The sequence below is a fragment of the Callithrix jacchus genome, chromosome 13 (assembly GCF_049354715.1).
Source record: "Callithrix jacchus isolate 240 chromosome 13, calJac240_pri, whole genome shotgun sequence".
NCBI classification, from domain to species: Eukaryota; Metazoa; Chordata; class Mammalia; order Primates; family Cebidae; genus Callithrix; species Callithrix jacchus.
In genome coordinates, this window is record NC_133514.1 from 77,655,280 (window position 1) to 77,680,724 (window position 25,445).

General features: G+C 36.1%; 1 protein-coding gene across 35 annotated transcripts in view; it reads left to right on the forward strand.

Annotated features, from left to right (window-relative positions):
• Positions 1-25,445, forward strand: part of DTNA (dystrobrevin alpha) — a 384,739-nt gene that overhangs the window by 77,376 nt on the left and 281,918 nt on the right. For 9 of the 35 annotated variants that reach the window (XM_054244115.2, XM_008979683.5, XM_078347964.1 and 6 more), the window contains exon 1: positions 23,470-23,649. The exons of 18 other annotated variants lie outside the window; for them this stretch is intronic. The gene's annotated coding sequence lies outside the window, so the exon portion shown is untranslated. Of the gene's footprint in view, positions 1-23,193; positions 23,281-23,469; positions 23,650-25,445 lie in introns of those variants that run through there. 8 more of the 35 variants (XM_035270855.3, XM_078347965.1, XM_035270858.3 and 5 more) reach the window with 1 other exon arrangement.

The following is a 25,445-nucleotide window of genomic DNA, read 5'->3' on the forward strand; positions in this document are numbered from 1 at the left end:
TCACCTGATACTCCTACCTCAGTCTAGAAATACCTCTTAAAGTTTCAAATATCTCTAGTTACTACTGTATTGTGCATAAAAAATGCCTGTTTTTCTTAATGTTATGGTGGTCTGGTAAAACAAGTCATAATGCTTTTGCTAAAATAGTACAACAATATAGAAATAATTCTTTTCTATAGGTGTCCAGCTCCTCAGGGGTATAGCTGATGTTGCATCTGCTGTGAACATTTCTTCTCTCTTTCTAAAGTCTCTTTCCTATAAGGTTAACTTCTTGTGAGGTTTTATAATGATAAAACCCCTTCATTCATTTCTTGTCAAGCTTTTGAACTTCACTTTCCATATTTGCATTTTCTGATACTTTTTATATTAAAACATTTGGAATGTTTTAATATAATGCATAAGTTTCTTTTAGTGAATTTACTGTATATTTGATTATTTTTTCAAGAGTTTGTAAGGACATATTTACTTAATGGTATGCATAATTCTTCAAAACTCCTCATCTAAGTCATCTCTTATTTCTGACCCTTTTATTATATCCAACACCTAATGACCACTGTCCATCTCATTCCTAAAGACAGCAAACAAATCTGGTATCTTCAACAAGCCTTCAGTAAATGCTAGATCTAATGTTTCTTCTCACACAGAAGTTTTTCCAAACATGCTCTTGAAATTTCAACCTCTTTTTTTCCGTATAAATTGAGATCACTCAGTCTTTTTTCTTTACCTTTATATAAAAGCAAATTTCCATTTTCCTAAATTTTGGAATTTTCACCAAAACTTTCCTTTAATACTATCTCTAGCTATGTTTTACTTTTCTGCCATCAATTTCAAGATTATTCTGGTTTGACTACTTGGGACTGGATGGATTCTGATGTATCCTTCAGTGAGTCACATCAACCATCTAGATTTTATTCCTCATCTTCCCCTAGAAGGTCTATTTTAACCTCAATAAAGAATAGAACTAAGCAGTTTTTAAATATCTGTCTCCAGACAGCATTTCAAACCACTTTATTTCAAGTCCGACCTTCAACCAAGACTTCTCCAGTGCTTTATGACCTCTCTTAAAATGCCAGAGCCTGTCAGATATTTTAAGTTTTTCTTCATCTGTGGCAGAAAACATTCCATGATGTTCTTCCTCCCTTTATAAAGCATGCTTTAGTTCTATGAAACCCAGTGATAGCTGCCCATAGAATCATCTTTTGGGGAAAATCCTAGAGTCCTGGGCCTGGCTCTCACCTGCAGGCACAGTGCTCACAGCGCTCCATGGTGCTTTCAGGATAAGCCAATGGTAAAGTTGTGTGCCTATTGCATGGGCTCTGTCACAGAAGTGACTGCCACAGAACTGCCGCTGATTGAGAATGTCCTATTGGCCACTGTAGTCTTCCAGGGACCAAGAATATCCCACTCAGATCACAAGTTAGCAGTTGACAATCAAGACAAACTGCCAGGGAGGGATTTAAGCATACGAACACATTTTTCCTCACCTTTGTTTCATCATGGAACACAAAAAAATTGGTGATTTGTTTTGGTTTTTTGCTCTGTTTTATTTTATTTTTATATTATTTTATTTTTTGAGATGGAGTTTCACTCCATCACCCAGGCTGGAGTGCAGTGGCATGACGTCGGCTTACTCCAACCTCTTTCTCCCTGGTTCAAGTTATTCTCTTCCCTCAGCCTTTCGATTAGCTGAGATAACAGGCACATGTCACCATGCCCAGGTAATTTTTGTATTTTTAGTACTATATAATTTTTGTAGAGATGAGGTTTCATCATGTTGCCCAGGCTGGTCTCAAACTCCTGAACTCAGGTGATCTGCCTGCCTCAACGTCCCAAAGTGCTGGAATTAGAGGCACGAGCAACCATGACTGACTGTAAATTGGTGATATTTGTATGACAACCAGGGAACATGGATGAGGCTGTTTGTCATTCATTCCGCCTAGAGGCTGCAAAATCCATAGCTTGTCATACATGTGAACGTTCTAACCTTGCTGGCTGTCAAAAAACTGTACACTGAATCTCCCACATTTTGTATCAGACTTCTAGGCTATGGCCTTAGAGATACAACTTGCCTTGAAAGGTCCCTGAGACTTCTCTCCCAAAACATGCCCCCACCCACATTTTACTGTGGGTCAGTAATACTATTTGTGTGTGTGTGTTGAAATATAGGGCCTCAGAAGTGTTTCTGTTTGCCTTTAAATAATGATTATGGGTTTGTCTATTCTTACTTTAATATTGTCCATTTTAGCTTTATGTGTGTGTAAGCCCTATTTTTAGTTGTATATCTTCTCAATATGAATTGATCCTTTTATCACTATGAAATAGCTCTCTTTATCTCTGATAATATAGTAATATTTTAGCTTGAAGTCTAACATATCTCATGTGTCTTACATAGGCACACAAACATTTTTATGGTTTTTTTTTCACATTTTTAAACTTTCAGTCAATATGTGTTTTTATATTTAAAGAGTTTTTTAAATAGCATGTGGTTTATTCTTGGTTTTTTATTCAGTCTGACAATGGAATATTGAGTCCATTTATATTTTATAAAAATTTATTTGTAATATTTTATTTCCATAGGTTTTAGGGGAACAGGTGGTGTTTCGTTACATGAGTAAGTTCTTTAGTGATGATTTGTGAGATTTTGGCGCACCCACCACCTGAACCCAATTTGTAGTCTTTTATCCCTCACCCCTTTCCCACCCTTTCCCGCTGAGTCCCCAAAGTCGATTGTGTCATTCTTACACGTTTGCATGCTCATAGCTTAGGTCTCACTTATGAGGGAGAACATATGATGTTTGGTTTTCTATTTCTTAGTTACTTGATTTAGAATAGTAGTCTCTAATCTCATCCAGGTTACTGCAAATGCCATTAATTAATTCCTTTTTATGGCTCAGTGGTATTCCATTATATATGTGTATGTATATATATATATATATATATACGTATATATGTATATATAATGGAATATATAGGTAGATGATGATAGATATGTAGTAGGTAGATAGATGGAATCTGTAAAATATATATATATAGTGTAAGTATAAAAGACCTTATATATATATATATTATATGTATATAGTATATATATCCTATATACATATAATATATATATATAGGGTAAGTATAAAAGTATATATATATATATATGGTAAGTTTAAAAGACCATATATATATATAAAAGACCTTATATATATATTATATATATGTATATATAGGATATATATACTATATACATATAATATATATAGGGTAAGTATAAAAGTACATATATATATATGGTAAGTATAAAAGACCTATATGTAATATATATATGTCTATATAAAATATGTCTATAATATTTTGTATATATATATATAAAATGGGTAAGTATAAAAGACATATATATAATCTATATGATATATATCATATATAATTGAATATATATTATATATATTTTATAATAGATATATATTTTATAGTATTTTATAATAGAACACACACACACACACACATATATATATATATATATATATATACACACACACACACACATATATCACAGTTTATCCACTCATTGATTTATGGGCATTTGAGTAGGTTCCACATTGTTGCAATTTCAAATTGTGCTGCTGTAAACATGCATGTGCAAGTATCTTTTTTGTATAATGACTTTTTTCCTCTGGGTAAACCCAGTAGTCGGATGCTGGATCAAATGATAGTTCTACTTTTAGTTATTTAAGGAATGTCCACGTGTGTGCCATAGTGGTTGTACTAGTTTACATTTCCACCAGCAGTTCAGAAGTGTTCCCTGTTCGCTGCATCCACGCCAACAGCTACTGGTTTTTGAAGTTTTTTTATTATGGCCATTCTTACAGGAGTAAGGTGGTATTACATTTTGGTTTTGATTAGCATTTCCCTGATCATCAGTAATGTTGAGCCATTTTACATATGTTTTTTGCCATTTGTATATCTTCTTTTGATAATTGTCTATTCATGTCCTTAATCCACTTTTTGATGGAATTGTTTTTCTTGTTGATTTGAGTTCATTGTAGATTCTGGATATTAGTAAATTTTCAGTTGTATAGATTGTGAAGTTTTTTTCCCACTCTGTGGGGCTGTTTACTCTGCTTACTTTTCTTTTTGCTATCCAAAAGCTTGTTAGTTTAATTAAGTCCCATCTATTTATCTTTGTTTTTATCTTTTTATTGCATTTGCTTTTGGGTTCTTGGTCATGAAATCCTTGCTCAAGCCAATGTCTAAAAGGATTTTTCCAGTGTTATCTTCCATCATTGTTATAGTTTAAGGTCTTAAATATAAGGCCTTGGTCGATCTTGAGTTGATTTTTGTATAAGGTGAGAGATGAGGATCTAGTTTATTTTTCTACATGTGGCTTGCCAATTATCCCAGCACCGTCTGTTGAATAGGATGTCCTTTCACCACTTTATGTTTTTGTTTGCTTCATCAAAGACCAGTGGGCTATAAGTATTTGGGTTTATTTATGGGTTCTCCATTCTGTTCCTCTGGTCCATGTGCCTGTTTTTCTACCAGTATCACACCGTTTTGGTGACCATGATCTTTACGTTTAATGCAGCGTTTACTCTCATTAGATTTAAGTCTACCATCTTGATATTTGTTTTCTATTTGTCACGTCTGTTTTTTGCTCCTATGTTTCTTATTTGTTTGCTTTCCTTTGAGTTAATTGAATATTTTATTATTTCATTTTATCTCCTCCATTGATGTTTTCCACTATACCTCAATGGAGTGCTTTTATTTTTTAGTTATTGTGTCATAAGATTGTGCAAATGCATCTTTATTATTGTTTACCTTTAAATGATATTACAAAAATAACCATGTAAGAACCTTTAAAAAGTGTAATTATATTTACTTGCTGACCTTCACTTTCTTGTTGTCAGGTATTTTATTTACTTATAGGTAACAAACACAAAATATGTTATTTTTACTTTAAATAGTCATAAGTTTTTAAAATGTGGATAGGTTGGTAGATGATGATAGATATGTAGGTAGGTAGATGATGGTAATTTTTAAAAGGTCTTTTATACTTACCCAGATATTTAGTCATTTATCTACTCTAATAATTTTCAGTTCTCCATGTAGATTCAGGCTTCAGGTAAGAATTCACCTTGAAAAACTTTCTTGTCTCTTGTAGTACATATTTGCTAAAAACAAACACTCTCAACCTTTCTCATATTATTTCACCCTCATGTTGAAAGACAAATTTGTTGAACATAGAATTCCAGATTAAGAGTTGCTTTCCTTCAATACTTTGCAGATATTACATTGTCTTAAGGCAGCTAATATTTTAGTTGAAAAACCAGACATTGTTCCTAAGGTTGTTCCCTGCGTGAAATGTCTTTTTCCTCTGGCTGCTTTTAAGATTTACCCTCTATCCTTGTTTTTCAATAGTTTAATCAAAACATGTCTCAATGTGTTGTTGGTGGTGGTGGTTTGTTTTGTTTGTTTAGTTGTTTGTTTTTGCATTTTCTTGCCTGGGTTTTACTTAGCTTTCTTCATACGTAGGTTGATATCTTTTACCACTTATGGAAATTGTTCACCTATCATCCTTTTAGGTATTTCTTCTCCTTAATTTCATCCCTACTACCCTTCTGAGGCTCCAATTACAAATATCTTAGATCATTCGATTTTTGTTACAGTCATAGGATTTCTGTTCCATTTTCTTTACTCGTTTTTCTCTAGTGTTTCCATTTGGATGATTTTATTGACATTTCTTTTTTTTTTTCTTATTTTTTTTTTTATTGCATTTTAGGTTTTGGGTTACATGTGCAGAGGATGCAATACAGTTGCATAGGTACACACATGGCAGTGTGTTCTGTTTGCTTTCACCCCTTCACCCACATTTGGCGTTTCTCCCCAGGCTATCCCTCCCCACCTCCCCCTCCCACTGGCCCTCCCCTTTTCCCCCCAATAGACCCCAGTGTTTAGTACTCCCCTTTCTGTGTCCATGTGTTCTCATTTTTCATCACCCACCTATGAGTGAGAATATGCCGTGTTTCATTTTCTGTTCTTCTGTCAGTTTGCTGAGATTGATGTTCTCCAGATTCATCCATGTCCCTACAAACGACACAAACTCATCATTTCTGATTGCTGCATAATATTCCATGGTGTATATGTGCCACATTTTCCCAATCCAGTCTATCATCAATGGGCATTTGGGTTGATTCCAGGTCTTTGCTATTGTAAACAGTGCTGCAATAAACATTCGTGTGCATGTGTCCTTATAGTAGAATGATTTATAGTCCTTTGGGTATATACCCAGTAATGGGATTGCTGGGTCAAATGGAATTTCTATTTCTAAGGCCTTGAGGAATCACCACACTGTCTTCCACAATGGTTGGACTAATTTACACTCCCACCAACAGTGTAAAAGTGTTCCTTTTTCTCCACATCCTCTCCAGCATCTGTTGTCTCCAGATTTTTTAATGATCACCATTCTAACTGGCGTGAGATGGTATCTCAATGTGGTTTTGATTTGCATCTCTCTGATGACCAGTGACGATGAGCATTTTTTCATATGATTGTTGGCCTCATATATGTCTTCTTTCGTAAAGTATCTGTTCATATCCTTTGCCCACTTTTGAATGGGCTTCTTTGTTTTTTTCTTGTAAATCTGTTTGAATTCTTTGTAAATTCTGGATATCAGCCCTTTGTCAGATGGGTAAACTGCAAAAATTTTTTCCCATTCTGTTGGTTGCCAATTCACTCTAGTGACTGTTTCTTTTGCCGTGCAGAAGCTGTGGAGTTTCATTAGGTCCCATTTGTCTATTTTGGCTTTTGTTGCCAATGCTTTTGGTGTTTTGTTCATGAAGTCCTTGCCTACTCCTATGTCCTGGATGGTTTTGCCTAGATTTCCTTCTAGGGTTTTTATCGTGCCAGGTCTTATGTTTAAGTCTTTAATCCATCTGGAGTTAATTTTAGTGTAAGGTGTCAGGAAGGGGTCCAGTTTCTGCTTTCTGCACATGGCTAGCCAGTTTTCCCAACACCATTTGTTAAATAGGGAATCCTTTCCCCAGTGCTTGTTTTTGTCAGGTTTATCAAAGATTGTATAGTTGTAGATATGTTGTGTTGCCTCCAGTGCCTCTGTTTTGTTTCATTGGTCTATATCTCTGTTTTGGTACCAGTACCATGCTGTTTTGATTACTGTATCCTTGTAGTGTAGTTTGAAATCCGGTAGTGTGATGCCCCCCACTGTGTTCTTTTTGCTTAGAATTGATTTGGCTATGCAGGCTCTCTTTTGGTTCCATATGAAGTTCATGGTGGTTTTTTCCAGTTCTGTGAAGAAAGTCAATGGTAGCTTGATGGGGATAGCATTGATTCTGTAAATTACTTTGGGCAGTATAGCCATTTTCACGATATTAATTCTTCCTAACCATGAACATGGAATGTTTCTCCATCTGTTTGTGTCCTCTCTGATTTCGTTGAGCAGTGGCTTGTAGTTCTCCTTGAAGAGGTCTCTTACGTTCCATGATGAATAAGTTTTTTGATTTGCTGTTGCAAATCAAAAAACTTATTCATCACGATCAAGTAGGATTCATCCCGGGGATGCAAGGCTGGTTCAACATATGCAGGTCTATAAACGTAATTCACCACATAGACATTTCTTAAATATTACTGGCCTTTTCTTCTGCTGGGTTCAGTCTGCTGTTCAACTCCTTGAATGAATCCTTCATTTATTATACATAATTTTTATTTTTATCATTTCTATTTTGCTCTTTTTGATAATGCACATATATCTATTGAAATTTCCCCAATATTAATGCATGTGTCTCACTTTTTTATTATATCTTTTTAACATATCTATCATAGTTTTTAAACAGCTCTCTGCCTGCTATATCCAACATTTGAGCCATATCTGGGTCTGCTTCTAATGTTTTTTCTTTCAGAGTCACTTTTCTGCTTCTTCATTTGTTTTATAATTGTTTATTGTATGTCGGTGGGTAAAAGTACATTAGTAAATAATATTTACTCCCATAAAGAAGCTCATCCCTTTCTCTATTGGGCTGCAAACATGTATGGGTTAGGCGGGAAGGCAGGGAAGATGGATTAATCTAACCTGTTTAGATATGAATGTAAACTTTGCTATAGCTTTAGTGTGATTTATCATTGACTTTAGATGTATTTTGGGAAGAAATAGAAATTTATCTTTAGAAAGACTGACAGTAGCATTGCTCCAGAGATGTCTGCATACTTAAAGCCTACCTGCCAATGTTTCTGGACCACAGGGGATTTCTTTCTCCTTTATACTCCAGCACCCAGCTTTTCAGGTATATGGACATCTCTCTTCACTTCTGGGGAACTGCTACTGTGCACTGAATGAAGGCTTGTGCACCTTTATAGGATCTCCATCAGTTCTCTGGCCCTGCCCTAGCCTGTATCAACCACCCCCAAATATTCAGTGATGATCTGTGGGAAGAAGTTAACAGGCAAGCATGGATTCTCTCTGTGGTTGGGGGACTTCAGTGTTCTAATCTGTGGTACCTATCCACTTGCAACTGTTAAAAGTATGTTAATAGTTGGGCTGGTTGTCCTACCCAGCTCTGTGGTGAAAGTGCTCCCCCTCTTGCTGTGTTGTCAGGAGTGAAAACAGCTATAGAGTTCCTTTGTCCAAGAAAGGGTTAACTTCATTTTGAAAATTAATTTATTTGGCTTTCTTTGTGTCTTCAGCTCTCTGATGAGTTTCTTTTTTTAAAATATGATTTTGAGACTTTTTGTTGTTCAGTACAGATACATTTGATAGAGAAGGGAAAGTGTGGGGAAGGCACCCAGTAACTTTTAGAACACTGCATTGTAAATTTGAGGCAATATGACAGTCAGGCATGCCCCTAGTGTTTTGTAGAGCCTAAGGCATGAGTACAAAGAGTGACATACAAACAATATCCCTAAATATTTAAAAGCCATAAATCAAACTTATAAACTATTAAAACAAATATGTTTTCCTACCTTAATAAGTGTATATTCATAAGGATTTTTAAGGCCAAGTTCAAATTGAAATTCTCTTAAATGTGGCCACTCAGAGAGAGAAAGCACTCAGACACTCTGCTTTCTCTTCCCATCCCTAGTTCTGTCCTATATCTGAAAGGGCCTTGCACATATGTGTGTAAACACCTTAGCTCATTCTTCCAAGATGGACTCATACCCACTACATCCACATCCCCACAAACAATCACTCTTCAACTACCCTTAAGTCTTTAAGGTGTGTATATTAGAGGCAGGTCCACCTTGGGAAGGCAGACTTGGATCCAGTCTCAAGGCCTTTGGAGCAGGAAACTCCAGAGTCTTACATGCTCAGAGCTTGGTTAGAAGAGGGACACTGGTTTTTCTTCTAGCTCATAGCTCTTTGGGTATGACATAGAAAGCACAGGAAGACTGCAGCAGCAAGACCTTCTAACGTATGAGGTCCAGGACAGCCCATCCCCACAACCTTCCAACCCCCTTGACTGTGTCTTAGGGCATTACTGATGGCAACAGAATATTTTGGATCTAGGTGAGCAGACTACATAGAGAGGGAAAATGTGGCAAGAAAATAAAGGATGCTAAGAATGACCTGTGATTCTCTGCCCAGAGCCAACTTTTATAGTTGGAGAAATAATTGAATGCATATATATCTCTCTCTAACTGTAAAAGGTAGCTTCAATGTTGATGGGATACTCTTGAAGAATTAGGGTACATTATTTCTAGAAAACTGATGTCTCCAGACTGACATATTACAAGGAGCAAATCTAGTATATAAAATGATTCAAGACAAATCCCATCTCAAATAACAAAATATACAAATGTGGTCTATATGTGAATGACAATGACAACTTGAAAGGGAAGTTAGTTCACTATTAAATTTTACATTGTCTTCCAACAAAAAGCAAATGCAAAATGACTGCTAAGTAATTTTACTTGTCTTGACTAGGTTATGACTTAATTAATAGTTTAGGCAGAACTTCAATTACAAAAGAAATGTATTTTCACTTTTAAGATAGTATATGCATATGAATGAATTATGTATAATTATATAGGTTCAGATATTTAATTCCACAGATAAATGATGAAAGTTTTAACATAGAGGACAATATGTAACTTTAGAATAAAAGGATCTCCTTATTTTAATTGAATGTTGTACTTTACTATGTCTGATAGAAATAATTACATACATTGCAGGGATTTAGTGTTCATTTTATCATTAGGTGTACTTGTGGAGAAAAATGAAATATTATGTTGCCCTTGTTGTCCCGTATCCCCAAACACACAACTGCTGACTTTGGTGGGATCATTTTTAAGAGATGTTTGAGAATTTGTTCCCTTTTTAAAGAAGTGCTAAAGAGTGAAGGCAGAGAATTACAATCAAAATGGTGGATGGGACACATGCTTAAATCTACCCTCTCCCTCCCAAAGGAACTCTTATAATGACAACTAAAAAAAGACAAAGAAAAAGAAACCCACTTTCTAGAGAAAACACAGCAGCAGAAAGCTATTGACTTTCTTAATGGAAAGGGAATGAATGAGTGGTATGTGTTTTAGCTAAACAGAGATATAGAAACCTAGGTGTCTGCAGAGGAAATGCCAAAATGAAACAAATGAGAACTCCATTGAGAATCCTGGAAGAATTCAAAGACTGGAGGCAAAAAGGATTGCTGACACCATGGGACAAACTTGAGGCTGAAAACAGGACTGTTTGAAATCATTAACAGGAACAGCAGGACTCCCAAATTCCCTCCTCAACCCTTTGCAGCTTGACAACAACCCCTCTCTGACACTGTAAGAGAGATATTAGAGTATTATTCTCTAGAGTAACTTAACTAGAGAAGCTACAAACTTAGCATTACTGGGGACAGTGGCAGGTGAGGGTGAGATAAAATCTGGGAGACAGTATGGCCATTTTCATGATATTGATTCTTCCTAACCATGAGCATGGAATGTTTTTCTATCCATTTGTGTCCTCTCTTATTGCCTTGAGCAGTGGTTTGTAGTTCTCCTTAAAGAGGTCCTTCAAAGCCCTTGTTAGTTGTATCCCTAGATATCTTATTGTCTTTGTAGCAATTGTGAATGGGAGTTGGCTCATGATTTGGCTCTCTGTCTGTTATTGGTGAAGAGGAATGTTTGTGACTTTTGTACATTGATACAGCAAGCCACCATGGCGTGTATATACATATGTAACACTCCTGCACAATCTTGACATGTACCCAAGAACTTCAAGTATAATAAATTATTTAATATTTCTTAAAAAAAATAAAAGAAGAAAGAAAAGAATTCTGGGAGACTAAGTAGAAATATGCAGGCCAAGTAGTAACAAACTCTCCATTCCCTTCAAGCCTTCTTAGGTGGCTCAGCTCCCAAGACACTGGCAACCAGGCTGTTCCCAGGCGGAACATTGGAGGGGTCACATTTCTAGAGAATCTGACTACCCAAGGGGGCAGAGATCTTGCTATTCTTGAGGGCATTTCAGTGAAACAACTCAGCTTTGTCTAATGGTTTTATAGTAATGTCCTGGAGCCCATAATACATTGCTTGAGCAGACAGCTAAAGAATACCAGATACAGAGGAAAGTCTCCAAGAGAAAGAGATCAAAGCAAACTAACCAACAAGAAATTGAAGGTAACAGTAACTGTGCAGAGACCAAACGGCTGTTACATTTAGCTTTTAAAACCTGAAAAAAATCAATAAATCTAGGATCTGGTTTTTTTTTAAAAGATCAACAAAATAGACCACTAGCAAGACTAATAGAAAAGACAGAAGAATCGAATAGAGGCAATAAAAAATGATAAAGAGGATATCACTGCCGATTCCACAGAAATATAAACTACCATCAGATATTATTACAAACAACTCTATGCACATAAACCAGTAAATCTAGAAGAAATTCATAAATTCCTAGACACTTACACCCTCCCAAGACTAAACCAGGAAGAAGTAGAATCCCTGAATAGATTAATAACAGGGTCTGAAGTTGAGGCAGCAATTAATAGCCTACCAACCAAAAAAAAAAGTCCAGGTCCAGACAGGTTCACAGCCAAATTCTACCAGACATACAAAGAAGAGCTGGTATCATTCCTTCAGGAACTATTCCAAACAATACAAAAAGAGGGAATACTCCCTAACTCATTTTGTGAGACCAACATCATCCTGATACCAAAAGCTGGCAGAGACACAACTGAAAAAGAAAATTTCAGGCCAATATCCATGATGAACATTGATACAAAAATCTTCAATGAAATACTGGCAAACTGAATACAACATCACATCAAAAAGCTTATCGATCACAATCAAGTAGACTTCATCCCAAGGATGCAAGGCTGGTTTAATATACGCAAGTCTATAAACATATTCCATATTCCACATAAACAGAACCAAAGACAAAAACCACATGATTATCTCAATAGAGGCAGAGAAGGCCTTTCACAAAATTCAACAGCCCTTTATGCTAAAAACTCCCAATAAACTAGGTATCGATGGAACGTGTCTCAAAATAAAAGCTATTTACGGCAAACCCACAGTCAATATCATACTGAATGGGCAAAAACTGGAAGCATTCCCTTTGAAAACTGGCACTAGACCATTCCTATTCAAAATAATGTTGGAAGTTCTAGCCACAGCAATCAGGCAAGAAAAATAAATAAAGTGTATTCAAATAGGAAAAGGAAGTCAAATTGTCTCTATTTGCAGATGACATTGTATATTTAGAAGACCCCCATCATCTAGCCCAAAATCTCATTAAGATGATAAGCAACTTCAGCAAAGTTTCAGGATACAAAGTCAATGTGCAAAAATCACAAGTATTCCTACACACCAATAACAGGCAAAGAGCCAAATCATGAGCAAACTCCCATACACAGTTGCTACAAAGAGAATAAAATACCTAGGAATACAACTAACAAAGGACGCGAAGGACCTCTTCAAGGAGAACTACAAACCACTGCTCGAGGAAATAAGAGAGGATACAAACAAATTAAAATCATTCCATGTTCATGGTTAGGAAGAATCAATGTTGTCAAAATGGTCATACTTCCCAAAGTAATTCATAGATTCAGTGCTATCCCCATCCAACTACCATTAACCTTCTTCACTGGAAAAAACCCACCTTAAGCTTCATATGAAATGAAAAATGAGCCAACATAGCCAAGACAATCCTAAGAAAAAAGAACAAAGATAGAGGCATTACGCTACCTGACTTCAAACTATATTACAAGGCTACAGTAATCAAAACAGCATGATACTGGTACCAAGACAGAGATATAGACCAATGGAACAGAACAGAGGCCTTGAAAGTAATGCCACACAGCTACAACCATCAGATCTTTGACAAACTTGACAAAAACAAGCAATGGGGAAAGGATTCTCTGTTTAATAAATGCTATTGAGAAAACTGGCTAGCCATGTGCAGAAAGCTGAAACTGACCCATTCCTTACACCTTATACAAAAATTAACTCCAGATGGATTAAAGATTTAAACATAGGACCTAAAACTGTAAAAACCCTAGTAGAAAACCTATGCAAAACCATTAAGGACATAGGCAACATAGGCATAGGCAAGGACTTCCTGACTAAAACACCAAAAGCAATGGCAACAAAAGCCAAAATAGACAAATGGGATCTAATTAAACTTCAGAGCTTCTGCACAGCAAAAAAAAAACAATCATTAGAGTGAACTGGCAACCAACATAATGGGAAAAAATATTGCAGGCTACCCATCTGACAAAGGGCTAATATCCAGAATCTACAAAGAACTAAAATCGATTTACAAGAAAGAAACAACACCATCAAAAAGTGGGTGAAGGATATGAACAGGCATTTTTCAAAAGAAGACATTTATGAGGGCAGCAGACATTTGAAAAAATGCTCATCATCACTAATCATTAGAGAAATGCAAATCAAAACCACATTGAGATACCATCTCACGCCAGTTAAATGGCATGACCAGGAGAAATGTCCTGATGTAGGCAACATGGGGGATGGAGACAGCAAACCACCATGGCATGTAGGTACCTATGCAGCAATCCTGCAGGATGTGCACATGTACCCCAGAGCCCAAAGTATAAATAAATAAGTAAAATGGCGATCATTTAAAAATCTGGAGACAACAGATGCTGGAGAGGATATGGAGAAATAGGAACACTTTTACACTGTTGGGAGTGTAAATTTGTGTAACCATTGTGGAAGACAGTGTGGCAATTCCTCAAGGATCTAGAATCAGAAATACCATCTGACCCAGCAATTTCATTACTGGGTATATACCCAAAGGATTATAAATCATTCTGTTATAAAGACACATGCACACATATGTTCATTGTGGCAGTGTTTACAATAGCAAAGACTTGGAACCAACCCAAATGCCCATCAGGGATAGACTAGATAAAGAAAATGTGGCACATATACACCATGGAATACTATGCAACTATAAAAAAGGATTAATTCATGTCCTTTGCAGGGACATGGATGAAGCTGGAAATCATCATTCTCAGCAAACTGACACAAGAACAGAAAACAAAACACCACATGTTCTCAGTGGGTGTTGAACAATGAGAACACATGGACACAGGGAGGAGAACATCACACACTAGGGTCTATTGGGTTGTTGCGGGGTAGAGCAATAGGGCAGAGATAGCAGGGGGTTGGGAGATGGGGAGAGATAACGTTAGGAGAAATACCTAATGTAGGTGACATGGGGATGGAGGCAGCAAACCACCATGTGATGTCCATACCTATGTAACAATCCTGCAAAATCTGCACATGTACCCCAGAACTTAAAGTATAATTTTTTAAAAAGCTGAAATATATATTATAGATGGTAGAAAACAAATTGTGTTCATGAAATAAACATGGTGCTATGAAGAAGAAAAAATTAGAGATAAATTCTTAAAAATTAAATGTTAGCAGAAATAATATATTCAGCAGAACAAAGATGAGAGATTCTTCCAGAGGTAGGTGACAAAAAGAAGATAAATAGAAAACATAATAATGTTAAAGTGAGTCTGAAGGATTTAGTTTCAGAATGAAAGAACAGAAGAAATAGAGGTCACAAATTGCTAAAAGTGCACTATAAAATTTCCTGGAACTGAATGAATGAGTCAAAGTTCCTGAATTTCAAACACAATCAACTGGGGGAACTAGTGCATATCACACTAAATGTACTATTATGAGACAATAGACCACCAGGGATAAAGAAGAAATCATAAGTGTTTTCAGAGGGAAGAGGAGAAGGAAGAAATGAACAAGCAAGGAAAGGAACGAAGAAAGAAGAAAGTCAAAATGAATTGGGGAACAAAATAACTTCTCAATAATACTGCAAGCTAAAAGGCAGTAGAGAAATTCCTTAAAATTTCTGAGGAAAAGGTATTTCTAAACAACGAATTCTGTATAAAGTCACAGTAACAATTAATGTAAGAATAAAATAAAAAAATACTTTCAAACATTTAAGTTCTCCAAAAATGTGTTTGTCACAAACATCTTTCTCAGGGAGCTACTGCAAAGTGTGCTTGCCCATCCACCCGTGAGGGAGTTCATCAAGAAAGAGGAAAACAAAGAATTCAGGGAATGGGACACAAACTACAGAGAGGCAAAGAGCATTCCTAGGATGACAGCTCAGTAGCAAGATTGCCACAAACAGCATGGGGTACTAAAAAAAATAATTAACTTATTTGACTAGATCAAGAGAAATGTTGCATTCTATTGGAGAGTTTGAGAAAATATAAGATGGGCAGATGAAAAATAAAGCAAAAAAATGACACAACTAATGTTAGGAAAAAGAAGATAAAGAAAAACGTGTAAAAGAAATGTAATCATAAATTCCCATGTGGCTTACATGTGGATAATATATACATAGTTAAAGTAACATAAACACTAATTATTGCTTTATCTGAGATTGTTGTGTAATTAAATTGGGAGGATTAAGCCAAGGGAAGCATGTGTGTGCTCATGTGTGTGGTATGAGAATGAGAAAATATGACAGGAAGGTAGGAAAGAAGAAACAAAGAGAGAGAGAGAGAGAGAGAAAGGGAGAAGGGCACACAGGCTGGAGGAAGTATTATATATAATAGCTGAATCCTTCTCTTCCATAATGGAAGACCAACAGACAATATCAATACTTGAAAATCAGAAAGTGTATATATGAGTATCCTGTGGGAATATGGAATCATCATCATAATTAACAGTTAGATGAAAATGGTTGTTTCCAGGATTCAAAGGTGTAAAGAGGTGGATGGGACATTCTTTTAAGCTCTACAGTTGTATGTGGCTTTTAAGAATATGTGCCTGAATTTTTGTTAATACGAAAAGCTAGTAATTTGTAAAGAACATAAATGCCATGAATACTAAAAGTCTGTGGTTTTTAAGCAGAGCTTCCCAGGTTCGCGGAGGGCTCCTGGAGTCCCCGCAGGGACTGCATCATGGAGAAGGGGGCTGAATAAATGGGGCCACAGGGTTCACACTTCAATAGCTAAAGGAGCTATACCTTCTTGTTAAGTTTCAGTGAACTATTTCCTTTGAAGAAAAGGTTACATAGGTAACAACAAGTTTGAAAAACACTGATAGTAGTATGCTTATTTGGAGAAAAACTGTCCCCAAATTGCTGTGGTTTGAATATGATTTATCCCCACCAAAACTCACATTGAGGCTTGGTTCCCAATGTGTGGTATTGGGATGTGATGCCTCCAAGGGTAGATTGTTAGGTCATTAAGAGGCAGAAACACCTTTCTTATGGGAGTGAATTCTTAGTTTCTTAGAGGTTGTTCTAAAATAACGCTGTCTCTCCTGTCTGGGTCTTTTTTTTTTTTTTTTTACATGGGCCAGGCCCCCCTTTCATTTTTCCAACTTGTTGGAAGCAGCATGAGTTCCTTACCAGATGCAGCCACCCATCTTGGACCTCCCAGCCTCCAGAACACAATTGAATATGCTGAATATAACTACCAAACTCCAGCCAGTTTGGCTACACCTGTCATTTTCTTTTATCACACAAAACAGAATTGTTCTATTTCTAACCCTGGATAGATCTTAAACAACTTGAATTAGAATGAGTTTTCACTTGGATTTCAAATATGGATTAGACATTTGGTTATGAAAATGTGCACGTTTTAAATGATGACATTAAATATATTTTCACTTTACTCCAAAACCAACTTTTACCCTCACTTCTTAAGCAGCATCAGATAAAGCATATGTTGGCAGAGTTAAATAAGTAAGCCAAAAGAGGTGGTTCTCTGTCCCTGGGATAAAGGTGGACATTCTGGTTTCACCAAATGATGGATATATTTATGATTGTGTTCCAATTAGAGTTGACTTGATTCCACAAAGGAAAAATGCCTCACCCTGGGGTATAGAAAAAATACAATAAAATCTTAAGTTTTTCTTTATTTATTTAGTTATTTTTTTGGAGACAAGGGTTCTCTGTCACCCAGGGCTGGAGTGCAGTGTCGGGATAACAGCTCACTGCAGCTTCAACTTCCTAGGCTCAAGTGATCCTCCCATCCCAGCCTGTCAAGTAGCTAGGACTATTTGACAGGCTGGGATGGGAGGATCACTTGGGCCTAAATTTTTTTCTTTTTTTTTTTTGTAGAGACAGGGTCTCACTACATTGCACAGGCTAAAAATCTGTATTTTTTAATACTGTTGATAACCCATATGCTTTGCAAGCATGATATATTGGTAGTTATTAGGACTACATAACCACTTAAAACATCCTTAACATGGTGAGTTAATTTAGGAGAAAATCAAATGCTAAACCCAACACTCCTGAAAAAATATGTTTCATTACTCAGTCAGTTTCTCTCTTTTCTTTGGCACCCCACATAGCATGAAACGCTGTGCCTGTTCTTTGTGCTTCCATTATTTCTCAATCTAAAATAATTAAAGTCTGTTTTGAAAAATAACTATATGTAATCTAATATAAAGTTTATATAAAATATATGTGATATAAAGTATGGATTTATACATTTTATGTATTCTGAATTTATATGGATATCTCATTTGAAGTTGAAAACAACTCTTTGAAGTATTATTATTCTCATTGTGGGGATGAAGAAATAGTGGCACTTGGTGGAGGACCTCTCCCAGGTTGTGCAGCTAACAAGGGATAAAAACCAAATGAAATCTTTATTTTCAGAGTCTTGGTCTACTTGGGCCAAATACTTTCTAATTAATAAAAAGGCTGATCTTTTTCAAAAGTATACATATAACTTTAAAACTTCCAGATCACATATACAGGATGACTAACTCGGAACTTTCCTAGTTTCAGTGCTGAAAATTCTGTATCCCAGGAAATCCCTCAGACCAGACAAAACAGAATGGCTGGCCACTTTACATTCAGCAGTCAGCCCATGAGACTGTAGTAGATATTCATCATGGGAACTGAGAGAGACACAGGAAAGAAAGTACAAGTAGAAGAAAATGATCCAGAAAGTTTGTATAGACAGGAGTAAAACTGATTTCTTACCCATATCAGAGAAAACCAGTTGTAACAGCCACCACAACCCAACAGTTAGCACCAACTTTTCAAAAATGTTTATGTAACCAAATATATCTATAGATTTAAGGTTTGTGTCTATATCATGAAGTGTCCCAAAGACACACAAACTTGGTACTACCATATCTGGAAAAGTTAATCTCTTGGGTTTTATGAGAAGACATCACAAAACACCCAGGTAGATACCCTAGGGCCAAATATCCTAACTCCCTTTTCAAGATCACGATCTCCTCTAACTCTGCCTCACCGAAGTGGCTGCTCCGCAATCTGGCTTACAGTCTGCCCCCAACCCGCTACCCATAATGTGCCAGATTCTTTTTCCTACCTGCTCTTTCTTGTTCTCACCATCTTAAGAGTGTTGTTTTTCTGGATATTTCCCTCCATGCCCTTTCTTAAAACCAATGTAAGTCCCATTAATCTTCTTCTATGTCTCTTTAGACATTAAAGAGCATCTTCATCCCTTATGCTCCTCTCCCCTATAAGCTCCTGCAACAGAGACCCAGAGAACTAGAGATGCCTCTTCAAAGATAGAAGAGAGTAAAGAATGAGGAAATGCTGCAGTTATTCAACTTGAATATTACAGTGTGTGTGTGTGTGTGTGTGTACATCATTACAGAAAATTTACAAAAAGTAAATTACAATTTTTCATAAAGAAAACCCAAATCATTTTGATAAGATTTTTTAGCCTTTATGGTGTTCTAATATTGTTGAAATCATGGTGCATGTGCAAATACATGCTGATTTTTAACCTAAGTAAGCATTAGCCTATGCCATCCTATTTGTATGAAAACTATCATTGTTCCCCATTATTTGCTATCAAAACATGAATTATATTTTACATTAATACTATGCTAATTATATTTATAATACTATGCTAATTATGTAATACTAATTACAATTTGTAATTACTGTATTTGTACATACAGCCCCTTGCATGATTAAAGTTATTTTCAGTGACAGGCATATATAATGGGTGTGCATTTCAACCAGTTTTAAACTTTATTGGCATTTAATAGGATTATATATAGCATGCTGCTGTGGTTTTGTTTTTAAAATGTATATATGTAAGGTATACAACATGACGTTTTGATATACTTATTTTGATATGTATAGTAAGATGATTGCTACAGTTAAACAAATTAATATACCATTGTTTCCTAGAGTTACTTTCATGTATTTATGTATGTGCACACACATATGTGTGTGTGCATGTGTGTGTGTGTGTGTGTGTGTGTGTATGAGTACCTAATAATCTATTCTCTTGGCAAATTATCAGTATACAATACAGTATTATCAACTGTAGTATTATCAAGCTGTATGCTAAATCTCTAGACTTACTCATACTATATAACTCTCTTTTTGTACCTTGTGATCTACATCTTCCCATTTCTGCCTAACCTGGTAACTATTGCTTTTTTTCTATGTCTATATATTTGATTCTTTTAAAGACTCTGCATATAAGTGAGATCACATAGGATTTGTCTTTCTGTGCCTGGCCTACTTCACTTGGCATAATGTCCTCTAAGTTTATCCATGTTGTGGCAAATGGCAGGATCTCTTTTTGTGGAGCTGGATAATAGTTTGCATGTATATCACAATTTCTTTATTCATTCCACTGTCAACAAACACTTTGGTTGTTTCCACATCTTGGTTATTGTGGATAACACTGTGATGCGCATGGAAGTGCAGATACCTTTAGGAGGTGGTGTATTTCCTTCGGGTATATATCTAGAAGAGAGATTGCTGTTATATTTTTAAGTTGATTGGCATTTAATAAGATTATAAATAGCATGCTGCTGCTTTGAATCTTCCATATTTGTTTGTAGAGCCCCTATTTTCTAATGCAGTTTGCGTGTAGTTTTTCTAATTTATTTGGACAGTGTCTATTTTACTTAATTTTAAATGACTTGGATGTGTTAATGTTTTTTTCTTTTAACAAAAATTACAATTCCACCCTAATTTATTTTTATAAAAATTATCTGCTTTTAAAAATAAATGATATGACAAAAACAATCAGCTATAAAACTAGCACCCTGAGAATATTGCCTGTCCAAGTCTCTTAAGGATGTTTATTAGGGAAGAAAAAACGAACAGAGGTCATTTGCTTTTCAGTGACCAGGTTCTTCATACACATGCGTGTCTCACAGATCAGCTAAGACCTGTGTTTGAACACCTTTGTCGCCCTTGCGGGGAGCCTGCTACCAGCATTTGCCATCCACAGAACTGTGCTAATAAAGTCTATTTCTGGAGAATGGAAGAGAGATTACCTGCTTGTTCATAATAAATCAAGGGTATCTGATTTGCCTGTTACATGCCCAGTTTTCTTTGGAAGCAAGCCCTAGAAGCTATTTTTCTGATCATATCCTAAGTTTCATGTTAGTGCTTATGAAAGAGAAAAACAACATATTTAACTCATGATAAAGACTGAGTTCTAGCCATTATAAATCTTATGTATTGCCTTGTGAAGGTTAGGGGAAAAAAAGAAGAAAAAAATTTATTGTGCTCACTCACACTTGCATCTGGACTAATGCTCCTATTCCTGTTGTAGAGTGTTCTGTAAGACTGGCACCAATGGAAACAGCAGCAGAGATAAAGTTGGGAAACTTAGCATATATCTGACTGATGAATGTTGCACTGTAAGGAGTAGCCAGTAATAGTTCAATAAGGAAAGTTGTTATGGTTTACTAGTTACTGGAAAATATTAGCAAACCTAACATTTCCTTTTTTCTCTATTTTTCACATAAGCAGCAAGATCAGCAGAAGTGCTCTTAACAAATATTTGCCATGTTAATATTTATAATCGGACACATGCATACATACACACACAAGATGTATAATGATTTTCTTTGGCTTCAGTAAAGGTTCTTGGTACATAATGTACATTCTATATAATATTTTGGTTAATTGCTTGAAGAGAAGCATATTTTTCACAAGACAAATACAAAATGTATTTAAGATGTGGACCAACAAATAACCATTTTCCATAGGTTAAGATATACATTTGCAGATGAGCAGTTCTTCAGTTTCAGCAACCATATTTTGAGTATCAGTTATATGCTAGAGCTCACTCTGAGATACAACTGAGGTGAACAAAGCAGCTGAATGTGAACCACTGACGGCCACACCTCTGTCCATCCTTCTTAGTTTATTGGTATTTTGACACCATCCATTAGCTTTGGGAGGAGTGTTTTTGACAGAGGGATAAAGAAACACGGGGACAGAAATGTGTCCTTCTGGACTGTTGGGTTCTTTCCCTCCATTCATTTGTGAAGTCATTAGAATGCTCCTGTCCATCAGCATTACATATAGCCTGCAGTTTCCCTAAGAAACTGTCAACTTTGGGGACAAAAATAAGGGAAGTTTCTTACTCCTCTCTTTCTATCTTTTAATCTTTTTTATATATATGCTTTGAGTTCTGGGGTACATGCACAGACATCTGATAACAAAGTTCAGCTAAAAGGCTGATAGGCCACCAATGTATATGGGGTGTCAAAATATCACTGAAATAGGTGAGTAATATCCTGCCAATTAATCAAGTTTTCCCTCATGGTTTCTTAAAATGGTGTTGCTGTAGATATGGTAAAATATAACCTAAATTAGAAGATCTAAAACCATCAACAAGCAAAACCAGAAAACTTGCTTTCTGGCGTCAACCTTTTGCCATTGAATATTTTTGAGATGTCCATGTAAGTTCCAATGAGCAGCTGCAGCCACACCACTGCCCTTAGCCCAGCCAGCTGACAGTTGCCCAGAGTTGGCAGCCACAGCTCACTGAAATTTGGAAAATCCAAAATGCTTAGGGTTGAGATGTGTCCGATTACCAAAATTATAAAGCCTTCATCAGGATCTTAAAGAAGTTGTGTGGCCTATAGAATTGCATGTTTTGAACATAAAGAGGTTAGTTGTTTTCAGAGGCAGGAGATCTTTTGGCCCCAGTGACCACTAAATATTAATAAATATGAAATACAAGTTAATTAATGATGATTTAAAGGGACCCCATATTATTAATTTATGTCAGACTTTAATTGAAATGTATCTTCTTCCTTGTTTCCATTCACTCCATCTCTCTTCTTTCAGGTATACATGTGTATAACACACACACACACACACACACACACACACACACACATACACACATTCCTTTTCTTTTCCAGTCCACACTCAAGTTTCGCAAGACAGTCCTGAAAAAGAAGTTTCAATCGGAAGGTATAAGTGTTTTTTGCACCCTCTCCTGCTGTTTGGTTGAAATTAGTTTTTCTATAATTCTTACAAGCAAGGTTTTCTCCAGCAGAAAATGCACAGTTGCCCTCCAAAACACTGGCAAGCAGGCAGCATAATGATTTCTTACTCTAATGGATCCCAACTCATTTACTAAAACTCATTCAACTTTTAACCAAAAAAAGCAATTTCCCTTTCCTACTGAGCCATAGCCATTCTGGGTAAGATTATATGTGGATATTAAAACTTAAACGCTGTCCTACAATAAAAATATTTTTAATGCCTCAGAATATTTTTTCGGTTCTCCTCAAAGTTGAGAAAAACAAAAACAAAACTTACTTGTTTGTATTTTGTGTAACTGGGGAGTTATTCATGCTGAGTAACAGTACAAAACTTGAGCTGCCTTGCTTTCTGCTTCCAGGAATGCCAATCAGAGAACATTCTTTTTCATGCAGCCAAGTTTGGAAGTCAGTTGGTTTCTGGCAGCGAGTAGGGGGAGGGGATAGCAGGGGAAGCACAGTGAGTCCTCGGGCTAATGTTCAGGTTCCAAGTGTTTCCGTAATATCCATCAATGAAAGCATCTCCTTTTACCCACGCAGAGACAGGTAAAAAGACAGCTGAGTAAATCAGCATTAGATGTAACAGCGGAAGCTCAGTCAGAGGGAGGGGGAGGGACGGTGCGTGAAAGCCTGCCATTGGCGAGCTTACCAAAGGCATCTGCCAGTGGGACTTCAGTGGAATGTGAAACCAAATCATTTTCAAGTTAAAGATAGACACAGTATACACCAGAGTCTAGAGGCTGGATTTCATACTCATAGCTCTCCCAGGAGTTTCAGGGAGTTTTGTTATGATCTCTGTTGTAATTAACAATTTGGTTCAAGTTTGTTCTTAAATCGATGTTATAAGAATTCATATATGTTCTGGATGTACTGGAATTAAGAGGATTTAAGAGATCATAATGTGCATACTCTAGGGTAAGTGAAAAGATTGGTTTTAAGGTGTATCACTTTTCTGGGATGGTTAATGTGGAATTTTTCTTTTATCTTTGTGAATGAAAAGGTGATAGTAAAGATTTTTCAGTGTCGTAGCTTGCTTACCTTTCTTAAGATAAGATATTGGTATTTTACATTTTGTGCAGGAGAAAGGATTTTATCTTGGTTTTGAAATTTGCATTGCAAGTCTGTAACATCAGTTTTGACTTTATCCTTATTTGTTTTTTCCTCTATTCTTATGCACTATGATTTCCTGAGTTACAATCTCAAGAGTTTTATGTCACAACACAGATTGAATGTTACTGTATCTATTATGCCATTGAATGAAACTATATTATTATGAGATGCAGTTCAGGTTCCCCTGTATGGTACTAAGTTACTTCCCAATTTGAGAAACAAAAAAAAAAAAAAGAAGGAAAAGGAGAGGAAAGGGGCTCTAAAAGTGGCCTAAAAGTACATAAGGAGCCTTTAAAAGTTATTCTACTTTTTAAAAAGTAACTGAGAAAAAATAGGCAATTTTCAGGAAGAGAAGAATTAGAAGTTATTTTTTAGTGTTACCTCAGTAATTCCAAGCAGGTTCCCCTCCTCAAAAAAAGCTGATATTTGCTAAGTGAATGGAGGCATTCTGATTATACAGAGCTTGAGAGAAGAGGAGGGAGAGAAAGGGTTGTCTGATTTGCTATCGTCACATTGTTTTAGGATTTCAAACTTGTTCTTGAAAAGAATGACAAACTTTAGTTCTCTTCATGTTTTGCCCATGTATAGGTTTTGTTTCTGGTTTTGTCAAATGACCTTCCCTCTGCTCTTAGAGATAGTTTTTCCAAACTTGCACAGCATTCCTTCTGAGTAAATACTGTCCATAATAGTCACAGAGTACATGGTGTGAATTGGAAATTCTACTTTATATGGGGAAAATAAATCTGCTGACGCTTTTATTACAGAGTGCACAGATGAACAGTTGTTAAATGTAACTGGCCGGTTTTTGTCTTACCAAATAGACCAGATTCTAACGAACTAAGTTGGCTAAACTAGGTACAAACAATGAAGAGCTTATTATGGATTTTTCATTCAACTTCAATGGGAGTAAGTAATATACTATGTTACCCTTCTAAAATGAAAAATGGGCACTATATTGATAAAGTCATTTGATTTTACAACTACTGAGTAATCTCACGAGGCCAAACAAATGTGAAACTGGTAGAGCTCAGTTCTGATGCACTTTCCCTCCTTTCTCTGTCCAGTTCTTCCTACCTCTCAGTCCTCTTTCTCCCTCCAGACCCCTGAGGAATATAACTACTCAGTGCCCCCCCTTTTCTGTCAAGCAAGACCTATACTCAAGAAAGAATCTGACTTAACAGAGTTTTCAGTCCACCAGTAATATTTGCTTTTCAGTATGAATATCTGACCTTCTCACAGTTAAGGCAATTTGTTAAATGATAGTTAACCTTTGGTAATACTTATAATTAATGCCTTTAGGTTGTAAACAATTGCAGCTAATTTTCATTTCCCCATGACCAGGTGTTAACTGTAAATTTTCCGTGGTCACATTGGATGTCTTGACATTGCATTACCCAGATGTGTACTGAATAGTTGACAATAAGAATGAACCTGGCAGAAATCACAGGTGCTTCCAATAAGTTTGTGAATGCATGCACCTGGGTGCTCACCACACCCACAGATACACACAGAAACACATGTAGGCATATCTTTTGTGTAACTAATATGTTTCTTATTGAATTATAAAATAAATGAAAATATATTAGGCTTATCAGTGTGGG